General features: G+C 39.9%; 1 protein-coding gene and 1 long non-coding RNA gene across 2 annotated transcripts in view; both read left to right on the forward strand.

Moving 5' to 3' along the window:
* The window catches only part of LOC134806511 (CD151 antigen-like), a 201060-nt gene that overhangs the window by 27306 nt on the left and 151755 nt on the right, over positions 1-21999 (forward strand). The gene's annotated exons all lie outside the window — the stretch shown is intronic.
* On the forward strand, positions 1519-2328 carry LOC134806487 (uncharacterized). The gene is made up of 2 exons (XR_010146538.1): positions 1519-1716; positions 1759-2328. It is a non-coding gene; the product is annotated as an uncharacterized LOC134806487 (long non-coding RNA).

Below are 21999 nucleotides of genomic sequence, written 5' to 3' on the forward strand. Positions count from 1 at the left end.
GACATGTCAGGATTTTTGACCCTTTGTCCGGATTGCGCACGTTTATAGATCCAATTAAGATAACAGTAGGTACACTGCAAAGCGCAGCGCGCCGACGGGGCGTCGTTCAAGCTACGCCAAATCTCTGTTACCTACAAGAAAGTCAGGAGATTTTTAGGGTGATGTTAGGATTTTTATCAGAACATTTAATTCTTCCATATGGCAACCCTAGACGCAGGCAATGTCGGTATTAAATATGCTTTACAACATGTTAAGTAGGTACCTACTAAGTATTTATGCCACCATTATTAATGTTTCCCCTCGCCTCTTATGGCTCCTCTACGCTATGAGTTGGCCGTGCCTTGGTCGGAACGCTACTGTGGCGAATTTCAGTTGTGATCTGACCGGTTTCCAAGATGGACGTGGAAGCATTAGCCGTTGCAGCAATTTATCTAAGATACGCCACGTACCATTATTATCATCAAGTAATTTTAAAAAATGTCGTAGAAGCTGCAAGACTTTTTTGATGATACCTACTTCCCGAAAATAAATGAATGTTGAGATTTGTTTAAAGAATTAAATTAATTAAATATCTTTTTTAATTTCATGTTACCTTATAATTTGCTTAAATTATTTTAGAGCATATTATAATTGTATTTAATTTTGTTACTAGCTTACCAACATAACTGTGCAAATTGTGCAATGTAGGTACTTACTATATATAGTTAGATATGTATATTATATTCATTTATTTAACTATAAGTATGTATTGTTATATTTATTTATTTAAATTGTAAATGTACTGTCTGCGTAAATTTCCTATTCCTTCATTACTTCCATAATGAGGCCACATACTCGTCATTTTAATTAAAAAAAAACTAAAATTGATACTGAGCACAAACGTCCGCACTCGACCGCGTTCGAGCACGCACTGTGGATTGGGCCACGTGTAGATGCGTACCGCAATCGCTTGGCCAGTCCCTTTGATGTGCGGCCGAAAAACCGACACCGCGGCCAACTCATCGCCAACCCGCGCGCCAAAAGCCAACCGACACCAATACCCCCTCTACACATTGTCCCAACATATTGGACCAATAAGTTGGGCCAACGTGTAGAGGAGCCATTATATCTTGTTTTGAGTTCAGTCTTCAGTTACAAAGGAGCTGATCTAATTACAAGGCTGTTAAAAGATACAAAATACGAATAATATGTAGATACATACTTGTATTTTGTAAAAGGTCTTTTTAGGGTTCCGTACCCAAAGGGTAAAAACGGGACCCTATTATTATTTGTATGTCTTTCCCATCACGGAACAATGGTGTTCCGGACATTTGGAAGGCGTGCGTGGGGCCGAAGCCAACACGTAGAGGCCCCTTGTAATAAGACAATTTACTCTAAATGTAATGTGACACCAACCGACGATTATCCCTGTTTGCACTATAGTATTGCACCCAAGGACAAGCCCCGGGTAGTGTAGGACTATTGCAAGAAACAAAAAGAACTGGGCTATTGGGTTGAACTGCTAATGGACTGGTAACTGGGACTATTTTTTTTTTAGGGGGGAAAATGCATTCCGCATACCACCCGGGTGCGGGGGGTGACCCGAGTGGTTATGTGGGACTCCCGTCTAGGCTAATGAGGCCCACGGTATACCCACTAAAAACCCCCCATATACCGCCTCGCCGCCCTATTGGTGGGGTTACAGGAACGCTTGCGTACTCATCCGCGACCCCACCGGTGGCAGCCGCCCACGAGCGGCTCCTTCGCAAATGCCCGAAGGCCCTTCACGCTAGGCGCGCCAGATGGTTCGACGCGCCTTCCTCCTCCGCCTCCGTTCTGCACTGTAGCGGACCCCCCCGAGGCCGCCACAAGGAAGCCACGGGCGCCAGAAAGTTCTCCGGCGCCCGGCGACAGATCAGGTCTATGGTTCTGTCGCAAAACCACAATTCGGCTGCAGAGGACAGGGAGAACGGCACATCGTAACACCGACACTCCTCTTCCTCTGCAGCCCCACCAACGCCGCTACAGCGGAACGGCACCGCCAAGTTCGCAGGGGATAGGGCGAGTGGCGATCGTAATACCATCACGCGTCTTCCCCTGCGATCCCACCTCGGCCGCCGAGGATAGGAAGAACGGCTCACCGCAATACCGACACTCCTCTTCCTCGACGGTCCACCTCCAACGCGTCACAAGCGGGCTTAACAAGCCCACTTGGAGCGTCCTCCTCGGGCCAGCCCGACCCTCAAACAGGCCGGCCCTGGTTGCCTCTTCGCTTCACCGTGGGTGACCAAGCCACGGTTACTAAGCCCCTCCACCACGACAAGGTGAGCAACCCGCGGGGGGAGACTATGGCACCTGCCCTGCTCATATGTTAAAAAACATGAACAAAATGGGCCAGGTGGTGACTCGCCAACTCACAATATGGGTCCCCAAAAACGGCCGCTCGCACGGAGCGACAAGGGGACAACATCACGTGAGCGGCTCAGGGCGTGGAGAGGTGTGCACCGCTTTCTACCCAGTGGCTGTAAACAGCCACTGTGCCAACTCGCGTCTTAGGCAAATTTCACTTCCGCCCTGCGAGCATATAGCTCTGACACCCCACTCTGGACGGCCGGTTAAGGCAAGCCAGAGGTTTATTATTATATTGTATGTCTTTCCCATCACGGAACAATGGTGTTCCGGACCTTTGGGAGGCGTGCGCGGAGCCGAAGCCAACACGTAGAGGCCCTTTTGACACTTTAATGAAATGTAAGGGGTACACCGAGCGGAGGCTGCCCTTGCCCGTGTCATGGGACGCACGCAGAGGCAGCACCCGCCAGGGTGTAAGGACTATTGAGAGTTGATGGAATCTAAAATGAACTAGGTTATTGGGTGAAAGCGATGGACTAAGAACTGAGCTATGGGGTAAAAAACCGGACGCCTGCCTAATAAAACGGTATGCAATTTTATTTCCGGCAGACGGTGACTCGCCCTCACAAGATGGGCCCCCACAAAAAGCGACATCTAGGATGGCTCAAGGGCAACACCGGTGTGAGCGGCTCAGGGGTGTCGAGAGGTGTGCGCCGCTTTCTACCCAGTGGCTGTTAACAGCCACTGTGCCAACTCGCGTCTTATGCATATTTCACTTCCACCCGTGGAGCTTATAGCTCTAACGACTCCACTCTGGCCGGCCGGCTAAGGCAAGCCAGAGGCAGAGAATCCTGTTTTATTATTATTATTATTATGTAATTATAGGCGAGCAGCTATTTAGCTGATGAGCCTATGTCACACAGTGTCCAGTACTATATAGTTCAAAGTTTGTAAAGTCATATCACATCACTAGTAACATTTGTTACGTTTCAAACGTAGCAGGGGAAATTTCCTTTGTTTAGTTTGGTACTCACAACGACACCTAGCGGCATTGTGGTTGAACAGACCGCACAGGATTGTCTTCAGCGACATCTATCCGCACAAGATGGCACTTGATCACTTAGTCGCAAGCTGTTACTCTAGGAAACTTTATGGTTCTTATTTAGTATTAAAGATTTTCTTTAATGATTGAAAGATTTAGGTTTAATTCTTCTAAAATATTAATATTCAATATCGTTAGTCTTTTAATATGATAATTTTCAAATATTGTTTGGGACATCGTTTGCAATGCCTGGCAAAATTCCTTGGCTGTGAAGCGCGGATGTAGATTGAAAAAAATAACAAGAGAGGAAATTGATTGTCGAGCGCGATCAAGTCACTGAGATTTCCGCAGCCATGTGAGAAAGTTGGTGTAGATCTTCTCTGGTCGCTTTGTACGGGAGCCATCCCTGTAAAATATGGGAACACACCTCGACTTCTTGTAGCAAGGTAAGTCACAGCGCAAGTGTTTAATGTTAGGAGAATATAGCCCGCTCTCTGCAACGTTTGTCAATACTGATTTTCCATTTCTTTTGTTACAGCAAACAGAACTCAACATGGCGTCCCATATTAAGTCCCTGTAAGGGCAAAATTAGGATTATTTTTTTATAAATGTCGGCAGTGTAGCATCGGCAGCTTCAATTGAACTCCGGGTAAGCATTTGCGATTTTATTGTAGGAAGTGTAACCTTTTTTTTCTGTCCTTGTCCATGTGTGTCGGATGACCGCATGGCCAACTTGTAAGTTTTCCTGTAAATACCAGATCGGTGTGTCAGTTTGGTTAATGTCTAGTTAATTTCAGTGGAGAACAAGGTCTAACATGTGCGTAACCTCAATCCTTTTCATATTGCGTTTCAATATGTGTTTTTTTCTTTAGCTTTAATGCCGGTCTCTACCCTGGGTTTTTTCTTCGGGCACGTGTCGGCGCTGGGCGTTGCTGTGGATCTTGGGCTGGAGCTTCGTGCTGTTCATCGCGACGTTGGCGAAGCGGGCAGGCAGCCACCTGGACACGTGGCTGACGGTATCACCGCGTGTCACCGCGACTCTTGGCTGTTCCCCTGCGCGCCTCTGGAGCAGTGCGTGGCCACGGCTTCACCGTCTTCTGCTATGGACACGTGACTCAGGTGTGGTCAGATCTAATTTGTTATTGGCTCTTTCGAGCTCGTGATTACTGTTGCGCATCGCGACGTTGGCGTGGTAGATAGGCGGCCACTTGGACACGTGGCTGACGGTTTCGGCACGTGTCACCGCGGCTTTTGGCTCCAACCTATGCGCCTCTGGCGTAACACGTGGACACAGCCAGACTGCCTTTTTACTATAGACACGTGATTTAGGTGTGCTAGTATCAATAGACTTTAATTAGCTTCACGCAATAGTGGCCTCTTAATAAACTTCAAGTGCTCAGTGCATAATTAGTGTATAGACTTAATAAACTTTAACTGAGACTGCCTAGCCAGTCCGATAGCATAGTGTTCTTAGTATACTTAATAGCATAAGGTTATTTTCTGTACTGATTTACTGTACTACTACTGTTTTCCTTGTATGAAGCTTTGGAAATTATATTTAATTGTGTCGAGCTTGAACAATAGTTTTCTTTTTTTTCATCTTAGCTTTACCTATTTTGTACGCTCTATAGCGTGCTGGCGCCCAATATTACTCATTTTCTCTCTCTAGAATTAATTTAGTTGGCAAATAGATTTTTAGGAATAACACAGACGTGTAGTGTGACAATAGAGCGTCAGACCCACGAACCCTGAATACCACCAATAGTCCATAGCTTAATAAGACCAAAACGCTTGTTACACATTAGTCTAACTTATTGTTTAAAAGCCACTTGTCCAATCTGTTTTTAAACACATTTACCGAAGGAGCAGTCACAACACTATCCGGTAAACGGTTCCAAGCCGCCACGACACGGTTGGACAAGGAATGATATGCAGCTTTATTAGTAGTGGGAGTGCGAACAATTCTTAGGCTGTGACCTCGGATCTCGCGGCTGATAGTTCTCATATTGATTAATTCGTGAATGTCAGGGAGGTTGTAACAGTGGGTAACAATCTTAAAACACTCGATGAGGTCTCCTCTCGCTCTCCTGGCTTTGAGTGTGGGCAGTTTTAGTACCTTTAGCCTTTCTTCATAAGGTAGGCGTTTCAGCTTAAAAGGAATCTTGGTGGCTCTTCGCTGCGCACTCTCTAGAAGGGCAATGTCTTTGACAAAATAAGGATTCCATACTTGGAAAGCATATTCAAGCAAGGGGCGGACATATGTTTTGTAAATTTTGATAAAAACTTCAACAGATATGCATTGAAATGAGCGTTTTATAACATACAGGAATGAATTTGCCTTTTTTACTATGTTATTTATGTGCTCACCCCACTTCAGGTTATTTGTAACTGTCACACCGAGATCCTTTTGAGACGTCACCGCTGCAATTGGAGAGTTTCCTATCGTGTATTGAACCATAGGATTTTTTTTACCGAGGTGCAGAACTGCGCATTTGTTAACATTCAATTTCAATATCCACTGCGAGGTCCACTCCGTTAACCGATCCAAGTCAGCTTGCATCTGGCCCGAAGAAACATGAGGGTGAGCAAAGAACTTGCCATCATCTGCAAAAAAGCACGACTCTGACTCTATTAGTGCTATTAAGTCAGTCACAAATATTCCAAACAGAGTTGGAGAGAGGACAGATCCTTGAGGTACTCCACTCAGCACGTTTAGTGGTTGAGACAGACAGTCACCGACACACTGAAGGTTCTATCTGACAGGTACCCTTCTATCCATTTTAGTAACTTTCCACGGATTCCAAAATGGTCTAGTTTCAAAAGTAGTCTCTGATGAGGAACTTTGTCGAATGCACGTTCAAAATCTAAATATATAATATCTACGGGGAGGTTAAGGTCCATACTTTTGGTCCACGCATGTACACAGGTTAAGAGATTAGTAACTGTCGATCTTTTTTGTACAAAACCATGCTGCTTCACCGATATTAAATTTTCCCTATTGAGGAAACCTGTCAACTCCTTACATATATTTTTTTCCATACACTTGCAGATGATGCTTGTGAGACTTATTGGTCTAAATTTGGAATGGTCGGTCTTGTCACCATTTTTAAAAATTGGGGTTACTAGAGCATGTTTCCAATCCCGGGGTATACAACCAGAGGTAAATGAACAATTCATAATTTCTGCCAGTTTCGGGGATATCACAGCTGCAGCTTGCTTCAATACAATGCTTGGAAAGCTATCAGGTCCAGCAGCCGAGTTAACATCCAAGGTATTCAGGACATCAAAAACTTGCTTTGGTGTGAAGAGTACGTTACATAGTGCGGTCTGAACACGAGCCACCTTATCGACTACAGGATGTACAGTAAAATCCGGTTCCTGAGAGAATGCCTTCTGAAATTCAGCAGCAAAAGCGTTGGCAATGTCTATAGGGTTGGTAAGTAGATCTCCCCTGGGACTTTTAATTGCAGGCGGAATTTCCACTCTGGATGCACTGAGCCTTCGAATGTGGGCATAGAATTTCTTGTCACCATTTGATAATATGTTATTTTCATACCGACTCCTACTTTTTCTAGTTTCAGCGACACATCGGTTATTAATGGCCCTGAACCGTTCATAATCCTCATCTGTCTTGCTTACTTTATAGGAGTCCCATCTTAATCGTTTTTCTTTAGTAAGAGCCACTATGTCTTTATTAATCCAAGGTTTGTTGTATTTATTCTGTTTTATTGTAACCAGAGGCGCATGCTTTTGAGTATTTTGTGCAAGAGTAACTTTAAATTCTGTCCATAATTGATCTAAAACAGGCTGAGATGTAATAGGCAAGGCATCCAAATCCTTGCAAATATCACGGCTGAATTTTTCATAGTCGATATGATGATAAAGCAACTTCTGCTTAATCCTAGGGGCATTTCTTTGAGTCAACAATTGCATTTTAATTGTCAGTACACAGTGGTCACTTTTTCCAATAGGAAGCTGTAGAGTTATAGTAGAACAAAGAGAGCTATCATTGGTCATAACAAGGTCAAGCAGGGAAGGTGCATTATTAACGCGGAAGCGAGTCGGTTCAGATACAAGCTGGTGGAGGTTACTGTCCAGAAACATTTGTTGGAAAAATCTCAGCAGCTCCTGACAATTTCTGCACAGCGCACAGAGGCCAAACAATATCAGGGTAGTTAAAATCGCCAGCAATAATGATAGTGATGTTTTCAGACGCCAAACGCAGATTTTCAAGTAACTTGGAGTCCCGCGTCCGCCAGTCGGGTTCGTTGTCCGAGCGATACACACCAACTAAAAGGAAGTGGTATGAGTCAAACCTAATATCCAAGTAGAGAGCTTCAGCTTCATCACACATGTAGTTCAGGTTTTTCCGAGCTATAATTGGAATGCCATTCAAAGAGTCTCTGACGTAAATAGCGACCCCATCACCTCGCGTTTTGCCGCCCTGCAACCTAGGGCGCCTTAGCCTATCCCGCCTATACTGACTATAATTAGGAATGGCTAAAGTGCAATTTCTATCTCCACCGTGCAGCCAAGTCTCTGATACGATTACAATAGTTGGATTGGTCCTGTTCACTTGCAGTAGGAATAAATCAAATTTCGAAGGAAGAGAGCATAAATTGGTATACATAAAGGTCAGGCCGTTGTATGGGTTGCGGTTGGCTAGTTTTTTATGTTAGTGATTTTTGGCACTCCGTTAACATATTTTATGCTTAAGCTTCTGCCGTAGGTCCGCAAGCTCTGCCCGCTGCAGGGGTGTTTTGTCATCGTATATTCTCACCTGCGGCTTAACCTTCGATTTGTTCTTGAGTACCTTGACCGCGCCCTGACGAGACTTGAGGATGACTTTGATCGGCCGATTCTTATTACTTTCACGACGTCCTAGGCGGACTGCCTTAACAAAACCACCCTCGTTCGTTGCCTCGCTCAGAATCTCTCGCACAATAGAGTTGTCGCTTGATGCAGCTACGTTGACATCGTCTGAATCCGACTCAGTGACGCCTACTATAATAACATTGCACGATCTGCGTTCCCGGTCCATCATTTCAGCAATTATGTCGTTTGTTCCTTGGTTCTGACCTTGAATGACAGGAGCTGCACTCGGAGCTGAAGATAACTGCTTCCTGATATCACACAACTCCTCACACACCGCGTCATACGACTTTATGAGCTGAGGTACTTGGAACAAAGCCTCCCGACATGGAACACACAGAAAAAGCAGGGTTCGCTTAGCCTTTAGACCCATCACTCTAGCCTCACTGCTCGTCAAATTACTGCATGTTAAGCAAACGTTCCGTTTGCACCCATCGCATTGTATCGCACTATCATCATTACTACAGTCCCCACTGCATTGAAAACACTTCATTTTAAATTGAAAGTTACGAATATCACAAAGAAATAGCTGCCCCAAGGCGATTATTTAAAGTCACTTTTTTCACGAAAAACTCGCGACACTACACCAAACCCAATGTTTATACATCAAAAGACGGCTTTTGGAAGGGTTTTAATCACTGATTATTGAGATTTAAGCACTTTGACTATATTTAAACATTAAATAAGATACGACGCAAATTCCGGCACTGTTCACTTATTGGAGGGTAGATGAAAAAAAAAAGTATTACTAAGACTACACTGTCCGTCTGTCCATCTGTCTGTCACCAGGCTGTATCTCATGAACCGTGATAGTGATGAACAGTTGAAATTTAACAACAAATACTAAAAAGTACGAAATCCTCGGTGGGCGAGTCCGACTCACACTTGTCCGGTTTTTTAGTGTTCCATACAAAACTTTGTTCACGGAACACTTATGGGATCACTTCGGTCTTGTTTATTGTTGTTAAGTGTAAGTTAACTGGATAGAAAATAAGTAAAAGCAAAATGATCTAAAGATACAAAGTTAAATAAACGTGCCATTCGATTTTTGAAATATCAGCCTGGTAAAGGGTTAACAGCAATAGCCCTAACTATTTGCACAACACGTACCGTTGTGCAAATAGTTTATATTAATGATACTCCACTGGAGAACACCTGCAGATGGGCTAATCAACTCCCTACTGATACCCGGCGAAATTATGAAAGTTCCGTCTATTACTACTAAACTTTTTCAATATATTTATTCCCTTTACGTTTGTCATTAGGAGTATTAGGACCGTGAGAAGCACCCGCTGCTGAATGTCTCTTCGATATTCAAGGGAGTATTCAGCTCACCAGCTCCTTACGTAAATACTCTGACGATACTTTAAAAGCAGAATTATATGAGAATTTTATTATTAAAAGGAAAAAAAAGAACAAGACAGTTACTACAGTGGCAACATTTTATGTTTAACATTCATTATAGATTCGAATGTTTAACCGAGTTGAAAAAAAAGGAAGAGGTTATCAATTCGACCGTATTTTTTTGTAGTCGATTGATTATTTTTAAGTGGACATTAAAAACATACAGCGCCGTCTTATTTCAAAATAATAAATGAAAACCGGCCAAGTGCGTGTCGGGCCACACATATTACAATGGAGAATTCTGTACGATATAAAAACTACTTACCAGCAAAAGGGCGTATCTTCCCGGCATTTACTTACGTCCTTTAAACAAGAAGTTTATGCAAAAAAACTCAATATGAGTCAACCGATTGTGTTCAAAACAATTTCATTTCGTTCAACAATTCGTTGCGAATTTCGCACTTGCATCGTAAATAATTATAAAATAATATATTTCTTGTAGCTTTCTGAATTAAATACATTTTTAATGCTGTATTAAGGTGGCCAATGACGAGCCTTCCAACAGTCCAAATAGCGTGGCTGCAATCCAAAATCGGTCCGTGAATATCAAAAACGTACAATGTTTAATATTAGGATGCCGTCCATTTGGATGAATCCATTGTAACGGCATCCATTTGGAAGGCTCGTCAGTGGCCTGCTTAATAGAAGAAGAATATAAGTAATAGTATATCATGACGGCAGTCAAAAGAATGAGCAAATCGCTATCGCAGACATGTCTTTAGTTATAAATATCATTCTAAGTGGCGCTTAATAGTTTATTGTATATTTACACTCTCACATCGCAGTAAGCTGAGATAAAAGTGAGACGCGTCGACGAGGCGTGTGTGTAGGTAGGTATGCAACTTAGGATTTTCACTCTACACTAGGTACTATACGAGCTCTTATCCTGAAGGAGTTAGCTCACTCGTCCGTGCGCGGAATAAAAGCTACGAGTAAGCTCCAACATACAATACATTGTATTCACATGTATACATGTTGTTTAATCTAAACGTATAGTGACGGGAAACTTAACACTAGGTATATATTTAAAAGATACGGAAATTCAAAGCAATCATAATCATTCATCATTCACATAAAATTTAGTCACTTTGTGTTCTTCGGTAATTTTCATGCAAAATCTTTCTTTTTGAAAAAATCGGCCTGGTGACTGTTGAAAAAAATGTGTGTCTTATAGTACCAATATTCAAACCTCCTCCTACCTTTATCTATTCTTTCTTTCTAGCTGAAAAAGTTTCTTCAATGTATTTACAATCGGCTTTTTTACTTAATTTAAAATATAATAATTAAAGTTAAATCAATCAAAAGTGCAAAAACGACAAAACTCTAAATTTTATTTGCAAAGATCCCATTCGAAAATACATCGAAAACGTGCAATAAAAACGGGTGTAAATCATTTGATATGTTCATTGGCTACCGCTTTGAGATAAACGAAGGCAACTAAAAGTAATTTATAGCCGAGGAAGCCGAAAACAGGCAAAAACAGATCTACATCGGTTCACTGATTCACAATGTGTAAGATAGGCATAGGTATTCGCTGCAGCGGTGGTTGAATTTTGGCTGCTTGATGCCAGCTAAGACGTAAATACTGCCCTCCTAAGCCAAATAGTGCTATCTCAAAAACAAATGATTTTGAACATGTAACTATCAACTATAGAAACTAAAGTAATAGTTAGCAATGAATTATATTTTGGGACAGCGCAATTTGGCTTTGTAGGGTAGAATATTTCAGTTATTTAAGTTGCTACGGGCATTCAGGACAGACCTAAGTGGGCAGACCTCGTCAATTATTAAATTCAAGAGCTGATATAAACGGCGCGCGAACTCGCATGCGATTTTAGTTACATTGCGGACTGTTGATTACGTCCAATTCAACCGACCGATCAAAAACCGCAATGTAATGAAACTCGCAAACGAGTTCTCGCATCGTCTAAATGAGCCCTAAACACAGTAATCTACACTTTCGAACAATCGCTCCAGGCAATATAACAACCACAGACCAATATTGTCGCCGAGCACACATTCCTAGCCTCAGAAGGCAGTATTTCTTTCCGCACTAAAACTAATTTAAAACACTTCCAGCGAATGGCCGTTGTAAAAGTCTAAATCACTCCCGACTTAAACTTTATTCCCTGTGTGAGCATGTGAGACTTGTGAGAGGGTTTCTCTGTAATAAGGATTTCAGAAACAATTCGGGTTTCAACTATAAGAGCTAGGATATTTAGGAGCTAGGAACAAGGAGGTTTTACTAGCAATTGCACTAATACGACTGCTTACCTACTTTGAATTGTATATATGTGTGTAATACTGTTAGTGTGGGCGTAGGTAAGTATATAAAGGGCAAACCAAGTCAAAATGATTAGTTATTGGGTTTATTTCACACGACATAAAATCTTTATATACCTACATCATTATTTATTTACCTGTATCGTTATTTAATTACCGACATACCATAGATTTATCCGATGAAGGTCTTTTGATGCAAACTTTTGTAATTACCAAGTAATTATTTTTCGTTCATAAATAAAGACGCATTCGTTTTGTTTAGTTTAAATAAAACAAAAACGATTGGACTGGTTCTCGTCCAAAGGGCATCAGCGCCAAGCCTATCTTACATATGCGTCAAATGGAGCAAGGCAGTAAGAAGTGCGAATGTCCCAAATGGCTCCCATCTGACACTTGTGCAGGATATATGAGCGCCTTCCCTCTCGGTCCACCATCATAGATTAAATAACATTTTAATAGATACGTCACTCGCCAAAAATATGTTTCCTAATTATAATTACCTCGTAGTCAACCCTATATTGTTTTCAAGCATTGAAAAAAAATCTGTTCCCCCGCGTTTGAGTTGTGTTTTTTTTTTTTGAAAAAGGTAAACATTTGACCACAATCTCACCTGATGGTAAGTGCATTTTCATGGAAATGCAGTTGTCATGAAAATTTATTGTCTGTATTGTTAAGCACAGTTCCGTTGCAAACTTTATTGTGCTAAATTTTATTTAGATCCGTTCAGTTATTTCTACGTAATGAATAACAAATATCCAAACAAACAAACTTTCACATTTACAAAAAACTCAAAAAAGTGTTGTGTCTGCCATGTTATGAATGCCTCTCGGCGACCATGGTGATATATTATGTTATGCCAATAGGTACATAACACTACTCTGTATATAGGTAGGTACTCAGCTTTTATGGCGGTTGAGAACATTTTGTACAGGAAGGTCAGGGAGGGTATCGATGTATTTCGTGACAAGCGTGCGATTAGTAGCATTTATTCAGCCAAAATAGATGGCAAGAGCCTATTACATATATTATCGGGCACGTTATCAGTAATAGTCGTCGCTTACATCCGATAACATTTCACCTACATGCTACCATTGATCTTACTTAACCTATTTATAAGTAACATACCTACCCCCGTTTGACGAAAACAATTTAGGTTTGACATTTAAAACTCAAGAAAGGTTAGGACAGATGTCGCCACTGCAATCGGACGTTGTTTACGTTTTTTTGTCAAACAGTGTTAATTTTTTAGTAATACTTGTGATTATTAAAGTAAAATGAATTCATTTATGACTGTACGGGAACTGCAAACCGAGCTTCGAAGGAGAAATGCTACAGTTGGTGGAAAAACTGTGTATTTACTCTTTCCAAAATATTTACCTCCCTAAAATGCAGCATATAAAATCGGTCTTTGTCCTTTGCCTTAGTTTTTGATACCTAAAGCTTTTTCTCTCCGATTTATTCATATCGGGTCCTTGCGAAAAAAGTGAGGTCCTATATTTCCACAATTTGTCGCACAACGTTGAAGTATTTTGGAGAAAAAGGCGAATGTTTAGGTTCAATTTCTTTGAAAAAATGTATGTGATTTGACAGTGACAGAAATTCGGTTTTGGAGGCGCCACCTGGCTGATAAAATGTCAGATTGCCTCCTCATTCGAATGTAATAGGTCCTAACCTTAAAGGTGACGTTCGGATGTCAACTGCGGCTGCATAAAGTTGCGGCGTCGTTAAAAGACGCTCGCTGCCGCATTATGACTCCGTCACTCGTTTTATGAAGGAAATTTACAGATGCAGTGGCAACACTGGCAACTGAAATGCAGCTGCAGTTGAAATCCGAATGTCACAAAATAAACTAAATTTTTATAAATAACAGAGGATTCCAAATAAAAAAATGCTTTTGGGTCTTATAAGGTTTCTCTATGTTGTTCATTTTTCAAGAGTACCTTACGCTTAATTCCGAAAATATCTGAGCCCTTTTTAAATTTTCGAAAAAGGGAGCCAATATGCCAGGTACATTTGCCATCAGATACATCAGAGCGGCCAAGGCGCTCATAAATATCTGAACACGCCTCTATTGTCAATGCGCTAGAGTGCGTGTTCAGATATTTTTGAGCACCTTGGCCGCTCCGATATATCTGGTGGCGACTGTACGTGCCGGTGCCTACATATTATTTTCCTGAAACGTCCATTTACATTACGTTTTCTGTTATTCTCTGAACTAATATACCAATGTATTTACAGGTCTAAGGCAACGATAACTGTTATAGTATGAAAATATTGTTATGGTTTAATACCGCATGAAACTCGAGTGAAATGGGAATTGTTTCTCTCATTTTGCTTTTCAACAACTCATGATATTACCCGTTCTGAGCCACAATGAAAACATGTAATGCAAACTTATGTATAGGTATATATGGTCTACTACTTATCTCAAGCGATTGTTAAAAATGTTGGGCGTTTATTTTTTTATTAGAAAGTATAGCTGAGATCATGGAGCCAAACATTCACCAGTCCTTAGTTGACAATTAAACTTTTTACCAACCGCCTCAGTTAAACCTAGACCCAGTTTTAACTTTCTTATATGCGATTTCAAAGAAATGCGCATGAAGTATACCATTATACGTATATATGTTTGTGTATTGTTTTAAAAATCACAAGCCCTGTTATGTATTAAAAAGGTAACGATCCAGTCCGCGTTGCGCAACAAGATCCTATTATAAATAGTTGAATACGGCTCGAGACCGTTTCCAGCCAGTTTACCACAAGCATAGTCATACAATTTTAATATAAAACTTATCTAACGTACGGAGAGCACGTAGCAGCAAACAGAGCTCATACTAGCAAACTACAGTGTATAAAATTCATACATTATGGGTGGCATTGTTTACAGTGGTTCGGGTATCGCGGCCGGGCTCACGGTGTGGTTTGCATAAAATGTAAATCCTTGTTTAGTTTGGCCTCCTTGGCTATACCTATATGCGAGGGAATGGACTTCTTAATATTATGGAAGGCTGTGCTGAATGATAAGCATATATCTACTTTATTTAATTTGAACATTGAATTCAATCAGTATCTTGAATTTCTTGATTGAAATCGATATCATACGTTTTATTCTAGAGCAACTTAAGTTAATTTATAATGACGCTAAGAAAGTAAGTTTCTTATTTTGAATGAGTGTACCTATCTGGTTATCTTTAAATTAACTAGCAATTCCTATTTTTATCACCTTTCTTGTGTAATGATGAACTATTCTACAACCAGAATCGAATGAAAACGACAACAAGGACTGACTTACAATGTTACAAACATGAAACAAGATAAGCAAAAACAAAAATAAGTGTAGTTATATAGTCTGACAAAAAAGAGTAAAAATTAAAAAGTGGCAATACTGTAGTGTCGTCCCGTTTTCTTATATACATTGATTTGAAAGGGACGACACTACAGTATTGCCACTCATAAATTTGTACTCTTTTTTGTCAGACTATAGATTGTACACAAATTTACGAAAACAATTAAAATATTAAACGGGTAAAAAAAATTTTACAGAACAAGGCGCCTAAGTTAAAATCAAATAAAGTAAGAAGATACTCTAATACTCGTAGACTCGAGCCCTCGTTCACTATAGAAACACATTAGCTAATTAGATATTTCATCCCGTAGAGTGGGTCCTCGCGTTCCGCTCCACAAGTGTTTCGCGCGCAGTTTGTTTACTCTTCACACACACAGTGGGGCATGCAAATGTATATCTACCGCAAGAACGTTCCTGTTCCCCGGAATATTTCCCAAATCATGAACATGGGTGCCAAATAGAATCCCATCCCTAAGGATCTGCTGTCGAAGCTTTGAGCAAATATGTTATATTTGTGTAATGTATGACAGTGTTTGAATCTTCACATCAAAACTTTTCTCTTCATTTTATATCGCAGATTTACATACATGTCCAGTTGAATTTTATCGGAGAACCGTTCAATTTTTCGCCGCGTCAGCGATTGTTACACACCAACTGCTCTCCCTCAATACCTAGGTACTGTTTTCAATCAGGATGTCAGCAACTGAACACCAGACTCGCGGATTACGGACGGCTTTTGTTCCAGAGCTTACATTTTTTGAATGGAATTCTCACTTCTATTTTTCTGTTTCCAAATAGTGGTAAAAATACTTATTATAATAGCGACTTTGCTGCGGTAATGATTTGAAATATAAAACCGTTAAAAGTTTGTTAGAACTTTTACATCTAACTAGCAGCCGTTCAAGCAAGCTTTCAAGGATTCTTAATGTACCTACCTTGAACTAACATAAAGTTAATATAAATTACAAGATCCAACTGAACTTTGAAACTTGCCACTAGGCAAAACTAACATTTACCGGAATCGCATCAGCAAGGCAAACATTAATATACGCTTATCGAGGAAGCCATTAACGTGTGACACCTGCTCACCGACTGGGAAAACTAATTTTATTCACTATGGAACACATGCATACCATACTAGGTAACAGACAACACTTTAAAAGTAGGGTCAAATAAGTGACACAACCCAGGTTAGATTAGTAGGTACGTAAATACTTTGACGCTAACGCGTAATGTAAGACGTGTGCTGGTTCGTCTTCCTAGTTATTTATTGTTCCACTAACAGGCTACTTAATGACAACGTAGATCGTTTTGAACCATCTAGCCATAAAGTATACTCGTACATATAAATATATATGTGGCTATTAAGGACATCACAACGGACATAAATACTCGACAAATTTTCTTTGAAATAAACAAAATGTATATTTACTCATTTGCAGTTTGACAGTTACTCGTAATGTTAAAGTGTGCTGTTGATATGGATCAGTTCATTTATGCTAATGCTCTGAAACAGGGTTTCTGGTCCCAAAACAGTGAAGTGAAGTGAACCAGGACCGAGTGAAATCTGACCCTTCAAATGACCTTACGCCGAACGGCGTCATTAGGCACTAATAAAGCTAACATGGGTGCCGGCACAATAGTCAAGTATATTACACGGAAGTCATTGGGTATATAGGTAACTCAGAAGGCAACAAGATTAAATACAATTTTGTTAACATTACGATTATAGCATGATGCTAAAAATTATTTTCTACAAATTTCACTTCTGAATCACGTGCGAGGCCCGAGGGGTAAATTAATTCCGATTGTCTGAATGTGTCACGTTCATATTAACGAGAAAGCTTAACCCTGGTGAGTGAATTTCTCGAATCTAAGAAATATCTATATTTTCATAGACTTGAGGGTACCTAACCTGCAATTACATGACCTGTTTATAAGCTTAGAACCTACGAGTACAACAACTTACGTTTAGTAAGAGCTTTATGTCTGACAGACCCCATTTCAAATGTTTTATTCGTGTAAGCGCCACTTGCACCAACCCACTAACCCGGGGTTAAGCGGTTAAACCGTTAACGCAGTGTCAAATTCTGCTTTAACCGGTTAACCTCGGGTTAGTGGATTGGTGCAAGTGGTGGTAAGTATATTAAAATCACAAAACATTATCACTGTAGTCAAAAGCTTATGGACGTCCAACAAAATACTTATCAAGTAGGAAATTCAAAAAGTTGTCTAAGCTGAGATTAAGGTGGCTGGTGAGGGAAGGCTGAACGTCCTCCACGTTCATTTCATCTTTATTTACTAGGAACAAATAAAACTTTAAAGTATAAAACTAGCGACCCGCCCCGGCTTCGCACGGGTTAACAAATTATACACCGAAACATTCCTCAAGAATCATTCTATTGGTAGGTGAACCCCGCATGTAAATCCGTTCAGTAGTTTTTGAGTTAATCGCGGACATAAGTACAAACACAGAAACAGACAGACGCGGCGGGCGACTTTGTTTTATAAGGTGTAGCGATATAGTTTTAAATACAAAAGTTTTTTTGTTCCTACATAAAGTTTTTTTGTTCCTACATAGTTGCGTTAGAATGCACGACGGGTACTGGCACTACTGGCCCACTTCGTTTCGCTGTAGGGCCCGTCTTTACGAAGTAATACTTAATTATGATAAGTCAATGAAACTCACAGCAAGTCAAAAGAGTAAGCACAAATTGAATGTAGACTGTTACTGTCGTGTTGCTGTTATTTATGATTATGACTATAACTAAGCATAATAAGGCTCTCCGAAGAGTGAAAAAAAGTGTAGAACCGTATGACTATTGAAGGATACCCCACTTAAAAACGGTTCAATGTAAGTATTTTTGTTAAAATTCGTCAACATTATCCATCTCCAAGAACACTTAACTAACAACTAGGTACTTAACATTCCCCATCTTAAGTCAGTTAAACTCTTCAACCCACGGTTAAACAATTTAAACTACTTTAAAAGTATGGGACGAAGTATGGGAAGTTAAATCAACCTACTTACCTATTTCACAAATAGTTCTGAGTTCTCGACTTTTAGAAAACATTCTACCTATTTTATTTTATTCATTGGATCTTATTAACGTTCGTTGATAAATCTTCATATATCAACTAGACCCGGCCCACAGTGAATCGAGCAAATTAGCAGAATTGGACAATACGATTTCAAGCCAACATGGTTTCAAGCTAATTATAAATAGGTACTAATAAATACGGGGTATTTACCATGTTTGATTTGTTTTGAACCCAAAGGAACAGGCCGCGTAGCCAAGATGCCGATCGCTTACGCTCCGTAGCGATCGAAACGCAACTGTCACTGTCACACTAATATGGAAGAGTGATAGAGAGACATAATGCTTTTCGTTGTCGAAGCGATAGCGAATGTAACCTTGGCTAGGCCGGCAGATAGCTATGGTGTGTGGGTAGACCACAATTAAAATCACAGCACGTCAGTTACTCTGTGAAGTTGGAATGTGCAACAGTGCCGAAATATACATACTAAATTTGCAAATTCTTTAATGGGAGCCAAGGGTAGTTTAATTTAGCAAATTCCTAAGGATTCTTTTTCTTCACTATCCTTTTGTTTATTTGGTACCTAGTTTATACCCTTTATAGGGGTGGAAATTAACATTAAAGTAACACATGAACTTTATAAGCTCATGACTGAGGAGTAATAGAAAAATATAACTAATGAGTTACTTACATAATGTATGGTCATTGCACGCCTTCATGTTCTCAAATGATTCAAGCAACGTCTGTTTGAGTGTATAGGTAATAACATATTATGTCGGCACTACTTTGAAAAAAACTCGTATCTTGTTTTGTAAATCAAAAGAAAACTATAGTATCTATGTATGAAATACATTCAGAGTTACTGCCTTTCAACTTTGAGAAGCAGTGTGAGATACGAGATTCTTTCAAAGTGCCGATGTGTTATTAAATTTCAAGACATGAAATGCTTTTTTCGTTCAGTTCTCCTATTCTGTTGGATCCACTGTGCATTCGCATCTCATTCCGGGCACGAACTACGTTACGTGGCCTTGGGTTTTCGATAAAAGCTTCTTGTAACATAGACGCCCAATACACTCTAACCTCCATAGTCCTATGAACGTTCCTTTCATTCGTCTAGCATTTGCATTCAGAAAGGCGGACAAAAAGATCGACTTATGTAGACTAGTGATTGGTAAAGGGTCACGAGTAATTGTTATGAGGGAACTCATTGTGGGTTCAAGTTTCAGAGTAGGTAACATAATGAAATTTGATAAGAGTGACCCGTTGAAGTACCTACTAGTACATATATCGCAGCAGATTTTGATAAAAAAAAGATTGTAACACTATTATGTATTAACGGTCTAGCCTAGACTAATCGGCAAACAGTTTATTAGGGTTCCGTACCCAAATGGTAAAACGGGACCCTATTACTAAGACTTCGCTGTCCGTCCGTCCGTCTGTCTGTCGCCAGGCTGTATCTCACGAACCGTGACAGTTGAAATTTTCACAGATTATGTATTTCTGTTGCCGCTATAACAACAAATACTAAAAACAGAATAAAATAAAGATTTAAATGGGGCTCCCATACAACAAACGTGATTTTTGACCAAAGTTAAGCAACGTCGGGCGTGGTCAGTACTTGGATGGGTGACAGTTTTTTTTTGCATTTTTTTCCGTTTTTTTTGCATTATGGTACGGAACCCTTGGTGCGCGAGTCCGACTCGCACTTGCCCGGTTTTTATTAATTATTACTATGAGGCATCACTAATCGCGTTTGATTGTATACATTATACATTATGTTGTCATTTTAATAAACGTTTCTCTCCGCACCAATTGCATGTATCTCTGTTTGGCTCTATGGTTAACTGCTAAAGATTCCATTTGACATTAAATTCGCCATTTGTGTATACATATTTTGTGTGTCAGTCACATATATTTATATATTTTGGTAATAATTATACAAAGTTCTCATTATTAAAAAAAAATTGTAACCAACTCTACTGACGATGACGGTCGTTGTCAGTTTTACTGCGACTTACGAGTACACGACAATATTAAAATTATTTTGAGTCCCACGGGAGTTTTATACTGTACAACTTCTAAAACAAGTAATTCGAATTTAAATAATAAAATAAATCCGACAGCGACAGCTAGAGTTAGACCAAGATAAGTCTGCAACGATTTTGATAGCACACCCAGTGCAAGTGTTATTAATATGTCATAATTCGATAGAAATATCTTATCGTTCTCTAAGTAACAATAGTGGCATATTTGGTTTGTTAGAAAGTTAGGTACCTATATTAAATTTTTATATATATTAAGTATTATATTAGAAATTGTTATAGAAAAAGATTATATTATAACTACCAGAGAAATGCAGTATTGTATTCTTAGAGGATATAACCAATATATATATTGTTAATTACTCCGAGATTGTATTGGGTAAATTTTAAATACCATAACATCAGGTAGGTATTTAAGAATTATATATCCCCGGAGAAATTAACCGTAGCCATGGCACGATGTGACGCTAAAAGTTGCTTCACCCATTAGCCCAAGCCAGTAAAAGTCATATTAAATCCCAGAGCGTGCGTAATCCACTAATGCATCATGGCTTCGGTTCCCTGCATAGGCTGCATATCTAGTACTTGCTGGCGTTGCGTGCCCTAAGTATTCGAGCGCAAAAAAGAGAAAAAGTGACGCGTATGATCTAGCGGGCGATATGGGAGCTGGAGAAAAATGCCGATGGATTTGGGTAAAAAAATACTTGTCTTACTAACAATAGGTATTGGTTTCCTACATCAGTACATCACTGACGTTTATTTACATTGACAAGCTGCCGTATTCGAACTTCAAGATCGACAAGACAACAAGACAACAGACAGACTTCGAGACAAGAGACGACACGTACTAGATCCATTCTAGATACGTTATAGTTTAGATATCAACTAGTTCTCTTTTGCAGCGCAATTCGGGCAACCAATGTCACTTTTACGTTAGATAGCGTAAGATATCTATTAGATGTGAATTGGATCTCTAAGTCATATCCTGAGGAAATCGTTCAAGCGTATCTCCAGAATCGTGCAAATGTCATATTTGACAGGTTAGTTCTTAAACATATCGTTATCGTATCTTGGTGATGTCTAAAAGATATCTAATAGATGTCTATTTCAAAATCCGAATCGGGCCCATTGTCATTCTAGAATAATATGGGACAATTAATACCAACATACATCCTACATACAATACATTTGTATGGATGCATATATTTTGGTAGGTACTTATATCATATTATTTCATTAGCCTCTCACCCTAAAAAAATACCGCGAATGAGTAAGTAACTAAATATTCTTTATTGCACCAATAATTACACATTTACATATATGTAAAACTACAATAGTAGATTGTTAACCAAGGGTTGAAAGGCACCCATTTCTGTCGAGGTAGTTTGGCGCTCGAACGCAGTGAGAGCGCCAATAGTCCGAGACGGAAATGGTGCCTTTCACCCGAGTTAAACACTCCACTTTTCATATCGAATGCGAGGAAACCAAAAAAGACAAGGCAATTTCGCAAAATCAGTAATTGAAGTACCCAATAGACCTACGGCCATGATTTTTTCCTTAGGACTTAATACTTGCAATCGGAGACTTTACATGTGTGAAGATTAATAACCCCTAGCGAAAATCATTTAGATTGCAATATTTAC

Source organism: Cydia splendana, chromosome 3 (assembly GCF_910591565.1).
Source record: "Cydia splendana chromosome 3, ilCydSple1.2, whole genome shotgun sequence".
NCBI classification, from domain to species: Eukaryota; Metazoa; Arthropoda; class Insecta; order Lepidoptera; family Tortricidae; genus Cydia; species Cydia splendana.